Raw genomic sequence first — 12,889 nt, 5'->3', positions numbered from 1 at the left:
TGTAACAGTTGCCCTCATGTGACCCATTATCAAGACTTGTTGTCCGAATTTAGAATTTGTTAGCCCTTGTGCTGTTAAAACTTGTTAGCCTATGTGCTTTACGGATGTTGGATAAGATTGATATCACAGCTAAACACAATAAGACAACCAGAGAACTGAATTTGGTTGAAAAAGAGTTCGAAACGAACAACCACTCGAGATGTTCGTATCGCTCACCTTCCATATTTGACGTCCTGTGTTCTGAAAACATAGAAATTATAAACATCATCAAGCGTCAATTCTGTACTAGTTATTATTGTCTATTCATTGTGATTTGTGAACTTTACAGCAATTTCTCATCATTATTATTGTAAGGATTTGTTTAGAGACAAGCGCATCCTGTTCTGGTGTGACAACCAGGCTGTGGTCAGAGTTATTAATCGACAGATGTTGCACTCTGAGTGGGTCATGAGGCTTGTACACAAATTTGTGGTTACCTGCTTGGTTGCTAACATATCCTTTTCAGCATGATATATTCCAGGCACTACTAATGGCATTGCGGATGCCTTGTCTCAATTCCAGGAGAAAAGGTTCCAAACTCTGGCCCCCATTGCAAAGCAACAGCCGGACATCTTCCCAGAGGACCTTTGGATGCTTGGCAACAATCAATCATGCAGGGAGTCATAGGGTCCCTTGCCCCTTCTACTTGCCGGGCTTATGAGCGTGCGGTCTCTGTCTTTCTGTCCTTTGCAGCATCTGTGGGTTTTTCTAACCCTTTGCCAGTCCTAGAGGTTTTGATACTGCACTTGATCAAGATACTGCACTTGAAGGAGTGTGGGCTTGCTCCTAAGACCATTCATTCCAGATTGGTGCAGCTACGCTGGCATCCAAATGTGGTTTCTTGGAGGATCAGATTATAGCTATTGGTCACTGGAAGTCATCTGCATACAAGCTATATGTACAACCAGGCCTATTGTACTAACCGGTTTTGTTTTCCAGTCCCTTGAGGCACACAGCAGACAGTGCTCATCGTAGGACACAGTATTGTCTTTTGGGAAAGCCACTATGCAGCTGCGTCTGGATGGGGTTCCAACCTGGGTCTCGGAGAACACCTGCACATCAACTGGTTGGGGCACAGGGGAATGAAGTGGCCAGCTCTCCTTTCCACCATTGCAACTGAGGTTTATCATCAAGGCCCACCTCAGGCCATCATCATTATTCAGTTGGGGGAGAATGATCTACCAGCTCAAAAAGGTGTTGTGCTATCCCGTTGCATCACTGCTGACCACCAGAGGCTGCATCAAAGACTTCATGGAACGAAAATATTTCGGTCCTGTCTACTGGAGTGCGGAGAGTGGAGGGGGGTGCTGGTGCCAGAAAAGGTAGACTTGGCAAGACACAGGGTTTGCAAGGCTACATCACAATTTCTTAAAACTCTTGGCGGGGGAGTTATCGTGCACCCTGTATTTAGACAGCCAGCTTTGTTTCAGGAGGATGGGGTATGCCTCTCCCAGTGGGACATGGACATCTGGTTACATGGGATCTGGGACGCTTTACTGAGTTGGCTTCAGGCTTAGGAGCTTTGGCGGGAGTAGGGGCACAGATATGCCCCCACTCTGTGGCAGTTTGGGGATTGGGATGGATCCTTTTGGGGGGAGGTCGTGCCTGCATGCCTGCCACTCCCAATTTAGGGGCTCCCGTAAGGGGCCTTGGGAGGTGGAGCCACTCAGCCACATGCCCAGGTGGGGGCTGTTGGCTGGCTTCCGCCACCAGGTGGCAAGGGGACCACGTAGAGGTTGGTGCCCGTATGAGTCCCGAATCTAGTCACTCCACAGTTGGTTCCCAGCAGATGGGCTGGGTAGGGGTTCCATCAGGCGGCAGGCAGGTCGCCTGATGCTTGGATCCGTCCCCATGCTGCGCCATTGCTCCTTGCCTGTATGCAAATAAAATAAGCTGCGGCCATATATTTTACCAAAGGATGGTTGCATGTGTGTTTATTCCTTCTAACGCCTCACCCTCTACCCTCCTTGAACCTGCAATCTGGCTGCTTCATTGTCATAAAATTATGTGACAAGGAATATGTGGTAAAATCATTCCCAACAGAAATGTGTACTTGCTGTAGTTCCAAAACATGCTACCATATAATAGCAGCAGAGATGGGTATAGAAAAAACTCTGCATCCAACAAAGGTGATATACTCTTTGAAGAAACTCAGGATGTGTGCAAGGAAAGGAAAATCAGGAGAAAAGAAACCAAGGCAAAAGGATGAGCTAACCATACTGGTGGCATCAGATTCCATTCACATGAGTGGTTATGATGCAACTGACGTCATACCTAGGGAAAAAGTGACCAGTGAAAATCAAGTGGAAGGCAAAGAAAGAGAAATCTCCTCTTTGGCTCTCAATTTAGAACCAGAACCTCCACATTTTTCAAGTATCCCTCAAAAAGCAAGTCAAGAAATGCAAACAAGCCAATGTGTTCTGTGCGACTCTGTAAAAGGTTATCCATGTCTGAGAAGCACTTCAATACAAAGAGTCTACATCAGTGCAGAGGATATGAAGACTCTCTTGAATAATAACTGGCTAGTTGACACTGTCACTGAAGGCTTCCTACTTATTAGGACTACCTGGGCAACGGTTACTACCATGGATATCAATGTGAGTCTGTTCAGCCCGTTTATCATGCGCTCCGTGGAAGTGCATGGATATACAACAAATGTGCATAACTTTGGCATAAATTCTCATGTTATGGCAAAGGAGATCTGGCTCATTCCCACAAATGTACATAATTCTCACTAGACACTGATGATGGTCCTCTTTAAATGGAAGATAATTCTCTATCTTGATTCCAACCAAGGCCTTTCCACTGATTATGTTGCAAATATTTATGGAGATACAGACAATGTCACAAATGAATTGGTCGGACTGGGTTATTCATGCACCAGTTGACATACTGGTCCAGAAGGATTCATTCGGCTGTAGGATTTTTGTGTGTCTGTTTGCACACATATTGTGCAGTGGGTCCACAGTCCCATTCCCAGTAGACATGATTCCTGTGTGATAATGGGTCACTACTGAACTGCTCAGACAGAGATCATTTCTTCAACAACCAAGTTTCATCCAGTGAGACTGTCAGAGAACAAAGACAGAAAACAGAAAGTCAAAAGCAATTTCAAAGCAGCTTTTTCCAGAAGTGCACCAAAAGAGTCTCCATCCACAACTGACTTTCTGTCTTCAGCAGTACAACAGTATTACTTTTCATCTTGGTCTTTGTGCTTGACAGGTAACTTGTATAAGAAGCTCAAGAATGACACAATGGTTCTCTGTCAGGGAATACGTCAGGACCGGTATCATCTGTCTTGCCTTGAGATAACTCAAGTTCCTTGTGGTGTATTTAAATGTCCAAAGTGTTTCAAGCAATAGGCTTTTTTTTTTGCAGCAGTCAGAAATGCTAACAATCGAAAGATTGGACAAAGCCACAAGACAATTTATTTGGCAGCATAAAAAGGCCAGAATAAAATGGAAAACAATGCAAGATAGAAAGGAGAGAGGAGGGTTAAACGTACCTAACTGGTATTTGTATTACCAAGCGGCCGCCCTAGTCTGGGTTAAAGAATGGGTTACCTTGGAGAATAGGAGGTTATTGCTACTAGAGGGTCACGACTTGAGTATGGGGTGGCACGCATATGCATGGTATAGTAAGGATAAAATTCATTCAAACTTTAAGAGACATTGGTTAAGAGATGCATTAAATAAAGTATGGACCAAAATTAAAGAAAAATTTTATAGGAAAATACCAAGATGGGTCTCCCCTCTGGAAGCATACATTAAACCAGCACTAATGACAAATAATAAGAAATTAACATACCAGATGTTGCTAAATAGAGAAAATAAATTAATAATAGAATAAAAATTGCTAAGAGATAATATACTTTCATGGTGGGAAAAAATAATGGTACAAGATACATATAATAAGGATATAGTCAGAGGCTTTGATGACAAAACTAATGAGCTAGATAAGGTTTGGTTGTCATCAAGTGACAAACTGATACAAAAAATGTATAATTTTTTTATTGGAAGACCTTGTGAAAGATGATGAAGTTAAAAAAGTAATGATCACATGGGAGAAAGATATAGGGAAGAAGATAGAGATAGATAGGTGGATTAAGATGTGGGAATCAATCAAATATATGAGAGCCACAGCTTATAAAGAAAATGTGTTTAAAATGTTCCACCGCTGGCATTGGGCGCCAGAAAAGATAGCCAAATGTTTTCCAGGCTATTCCTCGCAATGCTGGAAGTGTAAGGCCAATTCAGGGTCCTTTTTCCATATGTGGTGGACCTGCAGTAAAGTTCAAGGTTTTTGGAAAATGGTGAGGACATTAACTCAGGAAATAATGAAGAAGGATTTAGTATTAGAACCTGAAGTATATTTACTAAATATGTTGCCTAAGGAGTATAGACAGCAGGATAAACATTTATTGGTATATATAATAACTGCCGCGCGTCTGTTATGGGCCAGACATGATACCGTCAAGGGAAGAGTTAGTGGTGAAAGTGCTAGATTTAGCACAAATGGACAATCTGAGCCTGATGTTGCAAAATAAAAATGAAACAGTATTTAGTAAAAGATGGGCCAAGGTATATGAATGGATAAGGAGGTGAAATGTGCAAGACTCTATAATTTATGTTAACAAAGTGTTGGAAAGCAAACAATGTAAAAACGAAAAATTATGACAATACTTGTTAACAACGTTTATGGAATATTATTTAAAGTATGTTTAAAACAATAAAAATTTTATGCAAAAAAAAAGAAAAAAAGAAACACTATCTGAAGTGTGAGGGTCTCTGGCTATACGTAGAGGACCCACCGGAACCAGTGCCTGCTGGAGATGTTGCTAAGGTGGAGAGAGCTTTGGCAAACATAATTTTGGCCGTGGCAGATGACCAGTTAGTGCATGCATCCAGTGCGATGACCGCCAAGGTGGCGTGGGACCGAAAAGTTATGAAGCCGGGAGAGCCGTTGAGAGAGCACTTGAACGCTCTGACCGATTGCTTTCAAGAATTAGAGCAGAGAGGCAAGTCCGTGCCAGCTGAAGACAGAGTTTACATAATTCTCAGCTCTTCATCAGCAGACTACAACATGCTCATCACATCCCTGGAGTCTACAGAGGCAGAGTGGCTCAGTTTGGATTACGTCATTGGGAGGCTGTTAGAAGAAGAGGCCAAGCAACGGGAGGCACATTCCACAGTAGCTTGGCAAAGTTCCTGGCGGGTGGAGGCAGCTGGAGCCGACTGCAAAAGAAACAGTGACCAGCAGCGTGGAGAGCCGTCCACAGTGCTACGAGTACGAAAATGTTTTTGCTGTGGATCAACCTCACATTTAAAATGAGCCTGCCCGGAGCTGAGGAAAAGGAGTAAGTCAACAGGGTGGTCTGACACTTTGACAAAATGCCACAATGCTTCTGTGGTGGTCGCAAGAGCAGCTGCTGACTGGGGTCTATGGCTTTTAGATTCCGGAGCATCACAGAACTTCTGCAGGGATGAGAGCTTGCTTGAAAGGAAACAGCAAGCTCAACAACGTCATGTGAGCCTAGCTGACGAGAGGAATGCTATAAATTTTCCAGCTCTTAAGCATACTTTCCAGGAGGTTTTGCGTGTTCCCTCTTTGGAGAATAATCTGTTGAGTGTGTTGGCCTTTGACCGGGCTGGATTCGAGGTAACATTTGCAAACAAAACATGCAAAATACTAAAAGCTGGGAAACTAGTGGTTCAAGCAGAGCTATGCAGTAATGTCTATGTTTTAAATAATGAGTCTGTGGCGGCTACTGTTGGGGTAACAGGGACTAACACGGGTAGAATGCAAAAGAGGAACTCATTGCAAGGGGCTTGATTTGGACCCCCTGCAAGTGGCAGCAAGCGGGTGGAGATTCGAATGTGCCCCAATGCAGGAGCCAGCTGAGAGCACCCATGCTAGACATGGCTGCACGTAGTTGTGACTGCCCCAGCAGAGGGGGGGGGAAGCTTGGACCTCATCCATAACACAGATGAAGTATAACACCGTGCATACATCTTAAAGCAACAATATCAGAAAATCTACTAGTCATTGTCAAAGCCCCTTTAAAGTTTAAAAAGACAACGGAATGGAGGGGTGAAGAATTTCTCTCTTGCCCCCCTTTCTCTTTACTGCGGCTAGGAAAAAGACTTAAAGCATCTCTCTAAACACCCTCCTGGGTGAAGAAAGCAAGAGAAGGACTTTGCCTAAGAAGGTACTTTCTGGAGTATAAAATATAACTCTGAACTTTAGTGAACTAAAAACTTATTTTATTTCTCTCTTCTTTTCTGGAGTTAAAAATAAAACATCTGGAATCTATACAAAGACCTTGTAAAAGACTAACTCTGTTGAAATAAGGTCTGGGAACATCTTTAATTCAATAATGGACTATAAAGACCTTACTTTCTAAAGGGTAAAAAGAAAATTGGATCTTACTCTGAAGCCTTCACATATTACGTTCCCATAATAATGTACCGGTATGCTTATCTTTACTGAAACTACAAAACTCCATTTTTTTCTGACCGCATTGTTTTGTTACGTAAACAATTGATAACATTCTTGGCATATGTTAGCACTATGTTTGTTTTTTTAATATGGCTATAATAGTTGTTGATATATGATATAAACTCTTTAGAAGTGGTGTTCTTGTAAATCTTGGCTTGGAAAATATTTTTAGAGATTCTCTTGTTTTAACATGTTTCTGAAAAAATGACTAACACTGGTAGACTGCAAAAGAGGCCAGAGGCTCTATTCCCAGATATACTAGAACACAGACACTGAATCCATACAGGTTTCCTTGAAGGACTTGCTATGATTCAAAACACAGTTGTCACTGCTGTAAAAATGGCAGTTGAAGAAGCCCTTTATCCTGTACAAACTGAACTACAAATACCGATGCAGCAGGCTACAATTAAGAGGGAGCCGGATCAGACATCATGGAAAGAGGAGAAAAAAAGACATGACTGTGCAGAAGATATAGAGGAAACCTACAATCAAATTGACAGGATGTACAGAAAGGAGTTTACACCTACAAAGAGAAACAAAACTTCTTTAAAAATGCATCAGAGACCTTATATAGGAATCATTGCTGATGAAATTTCCAAAATAATGAGTCATTTGTCACCTCAGAGAGAGCAAAGAAATCAACAAATGAAACCACAAACTACTTTCAAGATTGAGCATAGATGGTTGCTTCCAGAAGATAATTTTTACACTTATAAAGGAAAAAGACACAGAATTAAGACCCTAAAACTTAAGAGGAGAAATCAGAAAAATCAAGAAGATGAAACTCACAAAAAAAGTTGTAAAATTTCTGAGGGAACCATATTTCTACTGAGGGAGTTCCTGAGAATTTTGATGGAGTAAGATCCTACTACACATTCTGATATATCTAATGAAAGAATTTAATAAAATCTTTAGACAAAGTCCATACTAGTAGAAAACTAGAAATTGTATATTCATATATTCGCAAATCTTATATGATAGTACAAGGTGGAAAAATGATATAGATTTAGATAATGATATAGATTTAGATAATGTACTATAATGGAAAGATTGATATGAAGTGTTGTACCCCAATTTTATGTTTGTTTGTTTTGAAAATAAAAAAATTACTGGTGAATTTGTTAAGAGTTCCACAAGACCTGGTGCGGTATTTAACCAACTAACAATCAAACAGAGATATCATATTAATATGTGTAAACAACTGAATAACTGCTTTAACCATTACTCCCCGTAGCCAGTTGCATCTGTTCAGACTGAAGGTGGTTGTCCCAGGTTTTCTAACATACATGTTTTCTAGGCTGGCTTGCACCGATTCTTCTTTAACTAAACATGACAAAGATTGAACCTTCAACCGCTGTACTATACCCCTTCTATAGGGCCACCTGAAAAGTACCATCTTAATTCAGGCAGTGGGTCAAAATGAAGGCAAGGGCAATAATAAAGGGAAGTGGGGGACATCACCAGTGCTCAATGAATGGATGTGAACAAAAACAATGGTTCAAAGACAGGCTTTGGTTGGTTGGAAAGTTGAATGAAGCAAAGGATTAATAAAAGTGTGCTCTTTCTCTGTTCTTGTTTTCCAGAATATTGTTTTGGATTGCCTGTAATGCATCCTGCTGTTTTTAGTGATGCTATTATTTGTTGAATGCCTGTTCCAGCCTATTCCAGGGTGTTCCAGCGGCATTTTGGCCTCGAAAGGGTTCTGTGTTTTTGATTTCCAAAATGTAGTTTTAGAGGTCCTTTAATGCATCCCACTGTTTTTGGCAGTACTACTGTTTAATTGCCGATTCCAGGGTGTTCTAGAGGCATTTTGGCCCAGAATGGGTTAATAAGTGCACAATATTTCTGTGTTTGGATTTCCAAAATATTGCTCTGGAACAGTGTTCCCTCTAAGCTGAGTTAGTGTGAGCTAGCTCACAGTTTTTTAGCCTCCGGCTCACACGTTTTTGTGTTAGCTCAGGAAGGATGGCTCCAAAGCAAACATATTTATGCAGTAGCCAAATCACTCGCTTACAACTTTAATGCCAGTAGCTCACAAAGCAGAATTTTTGCTCACAAGACTTTACAGCTTGGAAGGAGTATTGCTCTGGAGTGCCTTTAATGCATCCCATTGTTTTTTGTGGTACTATTATTTGTTGAATACCCATTCCAGCCTGTTCTGGGGTGTTCCAGAGGTATTTTTCCCAGAATGGGTTAATAAGTGCATGATATTTTTGTGTTTGGATTTCCAACATATTGTCCTCGAGTGCCTTTAATGCATCTCACTGTTTTTTGTTGTCCTATGTATTGCTTAGTGCCTGTTCCAGTCTATTCTGTTGTGTTCTGTAGGCAGTTTGGCCCAGAACAGGTTAATAAAAGTGCAAGATTTCCACATATTCATCTCTAAAAGAGTGTTCTCAATTGTTTGTAATTCATCCCACTGTTTTTGGTGGTACTATTGCTTGCTTAATGCCCATTCGAGTCTGTTCTGGGGTGTTCTGGAAGCATTTTTGGCCTGGAAAGGGTTAGTAAAAGTGAGAGTTTCATGTTTTGATTTCCAAAATATTGTTCTGGAGTGCCTTCAATGCATCCCAATTTTAAAGCGTATAACAAGTGGTCGAAAGAGTCCTTAACCCCTACCCAACTCCTGTGGACCTAGTTTCCATTCAAGACTGCAGTAAAGGGAAAATCCCAAGTGTCCAGGTATTTATGCTTACTGGAGTTTGATGTAAGCTGGCCTCCTTTCTAAGAATGACAAGCGGATTTCTCCAATCGCACACAAATCCCCATCTCTAATGTCAGAAGCTACTTTAGCCATCATAGCCAAATACAATATAGTCCCAATTCCATCAAGCACGTGGTCACGGCTCTAAACTTCCAAGACAAACAGATAGTCTGGTCCAATGAAGAATGGAAGTGAATAACTCATTCTAGTGGAATCTCTAGGGGTCCAAGATCTCAAACATTCTAGGTGGCACTCCTGAGCCTTAACCAAGTTTTAGGATTTCTGTCACAATAATACAATCTGTCTTGAGACCTGACCTGGCTAGCCCAGGCTAGCCCAATCTCATCAAATGTCGGAAGCTAAGCAGTCGGCCCTGACTAGTAGTTGGATAGGTGACCTCCAATGGAATACCAGGGTTGTGACGCAGAGGCAAGCAGTGGTAAACCACCTCTGAAATGTCTCTTGCCTTAAAAACAAGTTTAGCTCACCACTTAGTGGTGCATAATGCTAAAAGAGTTAGAACTTCTGGCTGCCAGATAACCTTAGGATTTCCTGCCTATATTACAGACACTTTCATAGGACAATTATTATTAATTATAATTAACCTATCTTGATGGGGTCTTCTTCGTGTGGATTCATCAATGCTTAGTAAGCTGTGCATTCTGAGCAAAGCTCTCTCCGCACTATAGGCATTTATATGGTTTCTCCCCTGTGTGGATTTGTCAATGTACAGTAAACTGTGAACTCTGAGCAAAGCTCTTTCCACACTCTCAGCATTTATATAGTTTCTCCTCTGTGTGGATTCGTTGATGTAGAGTAAGGTGTGAACTCTGAGCAAAGCTCTTTCCACACTCCAGTATTTATATGGTTTCTCCCCTGTGTGGATTCGTCAATGTACAGTAAACTGTGAACTCTGAGCAAAGCTCTTTCCACACTCCCAGCAATTATAAAGTTTCTCCTCTGTGTGGATTCGTTGATGTAGAGTAAGGTGTGAACTCTGAGCAAAGTTCTTTCCACACTCCAAGTATTTATATGGTTTCTCCCCTGTGTTGATTCGTCAGTGTACAGTAAAATGTGAACTCCAGGCATAGCTCTTTGCACAATCCAAGCATTTATATGGTTTCTCCCCAGTGCGAATTCGTTGATGAGCAGATAGGGTGACATTCCAAGAAAAGCCCTGTCCGCACTCTAAGCATTTATATGATTTCTCCTCTGTATGGATTTGTTGACAAACCGCAAGGATGCAACTCAGAGCAGAGCTCCTTCCACACTCCAACCATTTATGAGGTTTCTCCCCTCTGTTAATTCTTCGGTGTCTATCGAACACCCAAGGATTCAGCACCCTGAGGAGAGGATTCATTCCCTCTCTTCAATTTGCTTCCACGGATTCTTTTCTGCTGATTTTTCTCAAGTATGTTGTGCTGTGGTTCTTCCTTTGACTTGTTCTGCGTCCATCACCCCCTATAATACAGAGAAAAGAATGGTAATACCTTCAGGCAAAAGCGGAAGCAAGTAAAGAAGGCCATTAACTGCTCTTGATAATGACAAGACAGAAATCACTTGACAGGGAAACAAGCCCTGCTCTCTATTAATCAGCTCTTGATTCGTCCTTCAGGGATACTTGCATCACAGACAAGGTGGACCACCGTGAAACCTCCATTTTTAGAGGCAGTATCTCTCTGAAGAGGGCTGCTTCTTGTGAACCTTCCAGGGACTCTAGGTGGCCACTGTGAGAAATGGGAAGCTGGACTAGATGGTGCCTCCAAAACTGCTTCCTGTATTCAAGGACAAAACTGGACTGTATACACCAGAGAGTCAGTTAGGAGCAGAGCTTTACACTCTCATGACTGAGACCCAACCTGAGCTCCAGACTTATAAAGCTCAATGTACTTTCCACCCACAGGTAAATTTGGCCTCCTAAGCCCTGGGTTCTGTGACCCGGACTGTGGAGCTGAGGCAGGGGTGACAAGAGACTGTGTGATTCCCGCAGTGGCCCCTCGTCTTGAGAGTGTCCCCCATTTGAAGCTCAATCGGAGTTCTCCTTCCTATCTTTTTAGAGCCAGGCCAAAACATTCCTTTCCACCTGCACTTGTTTTTATACCTTTTTATTTCTTTAATAAAGCCTTCCTTTGCTTTATGGGGTGTTTTACTTGAAGAGTTACTGAGACCAAATTGAGGTAAAGTTTGGGCCACAGTCAGACATGCCTTTAGATCTGACTTAGCTGCAAATGCCCAATGGATCTAAAGCGCATGATCAGACTAAAACATCTGGGAAAGATCCAGCCGTCATCAGCACCCTGTGCTGCCCAGCCACAGAAACAGAGGGGAATTTCAGACAGGCGCTTTCTCCCGGTAGGGAACCGATTCTCAACCGGGTGCTGGTCTGTCATTTCAGACAGAACCCGGTTGAGAATCGGTTCCCTACCGGGATCTGACTGCCATTTCACACTCAAAAGTCTCTGTTCCGTATAGGAACCGGGAGGGAAGCGATTTACCTGTCAACCGCTTCCGAGGAGTCTCCCGTTCCCTCTCCCGGTTCCGATACGGTTCTTTCCCGCCTTTTTTCAGCTGCGCGGGCTTTTTTTTTTTTGAACGTTTGGCTTATATTGATATATCGATATAACGCTATACCGATCCCATTGGAATACATTGGAATACTGGTATATCGATATATCGCTATAAGACAGACTTTAAAAAAAAAAAAACCGTGGGGAAACAAAGCGGTGCGTGTGTGAAACGCCGAACCGCTTGTGAATCGGCTCCTTTCCGGTAGGGGCAAGCCATGTGTGAAATGGCAGCCCTGTACCGGTTCATCTGGAAACGGAAGACTCCCGGCTTGAAACCGGGAGAAGACGGGTAATGTGAAATTCCCCAGAGTTAAAAGACACCAGGGAAAGTCCGGTCCTAACACTTGCCGATGAGCCATGGAGAGTGTTTCCCTAGTTTGATCATTCAAGCACGCAGTCAGGCTGTCGGGAAGGACCACGCAGCCCATCCTGACTTGGCGCCATTCCCCCCCCCCCGCTTAGCAATATGCACATAACTGCGTAATCGATCCATGGAGAACTCGGTTCAAGAGAAAGGAGAACCTTACCCAGAGAGGCCGCATGCTGACAATTCTCCATGACTTCCTGGTGAAGCCTCCTTTGGTCCAGATCCAGCACAGAGCCAGTTTGGTGTAGTGGTTAAGTGCACGGACTCTAATCTGGGAGAACCGGGTTTGATTCCCCACTCCTCCACTTGCACCTGCTGATGTGACCTTGGGTCAGCCACAAGCTCTGGCACAGCTGTCCTTGGAAAAGAGCCGTTTCTGTCAGAGTTCTCTCAGCCCCACCCACCTCACAGGGTGCCTGCTGTGGGGAGGGGAAGGGAAAGGAGTTTGTAAGCCACTCTGAGACTCCAAGTGAAGGGCGGGGTATAAATCCAATCTCTTCTTCTTCTTCTCAGAGCCCACTCCTCCACAGTGAAATGAACAGACACTTCCTCAAAGGTCACCAGACCCTGAAAAGCGGGGGGGGGGGAGAAACCCTCTTTCTTCACAAAGAATGTAAGAATCCATCCCTGTCTGAGGGCAATCTAAAAAGACTATAATAACAGGCTGATGTTCACTTTCATTTTATGTTCCATGAGCAGAACAGATAGCAGCCG

General features: G+C 42.8%; 1 pseudogene; it reads right to left on the bottom strand.

The window, feature by feature from the left end:
* Nucleotides 1-9,846: 9,846 nt before the first annotated feature.
* The window catches only part of LOC107113357, a 50,587-nt pseudogene continuing 47,544 nt past the window's right edge, over nucleotides 9,847-12,889 (bottom strand).

Source organism: Gekko japonicus, unplaced genomic scaffold (assembly GCF_001447785.1).
Source record: "Gekko japonicus isolate JY-2015 unplaced genomic scaffold, Gekko_japonicus_V1.1 scaffold1614, whole genome shotgun sequence".
Taxonomy (NCBI): Eukaryota; Metazoa; Chordata; class Lepidosauria; order Squamata; family Gekkonidae; genus Gekko; species Gekko japonicus.
Note: the sequence above shows the minus strand (reverse complement) of the source record. Positions and strands in the feature narration are given on the sequence as shown.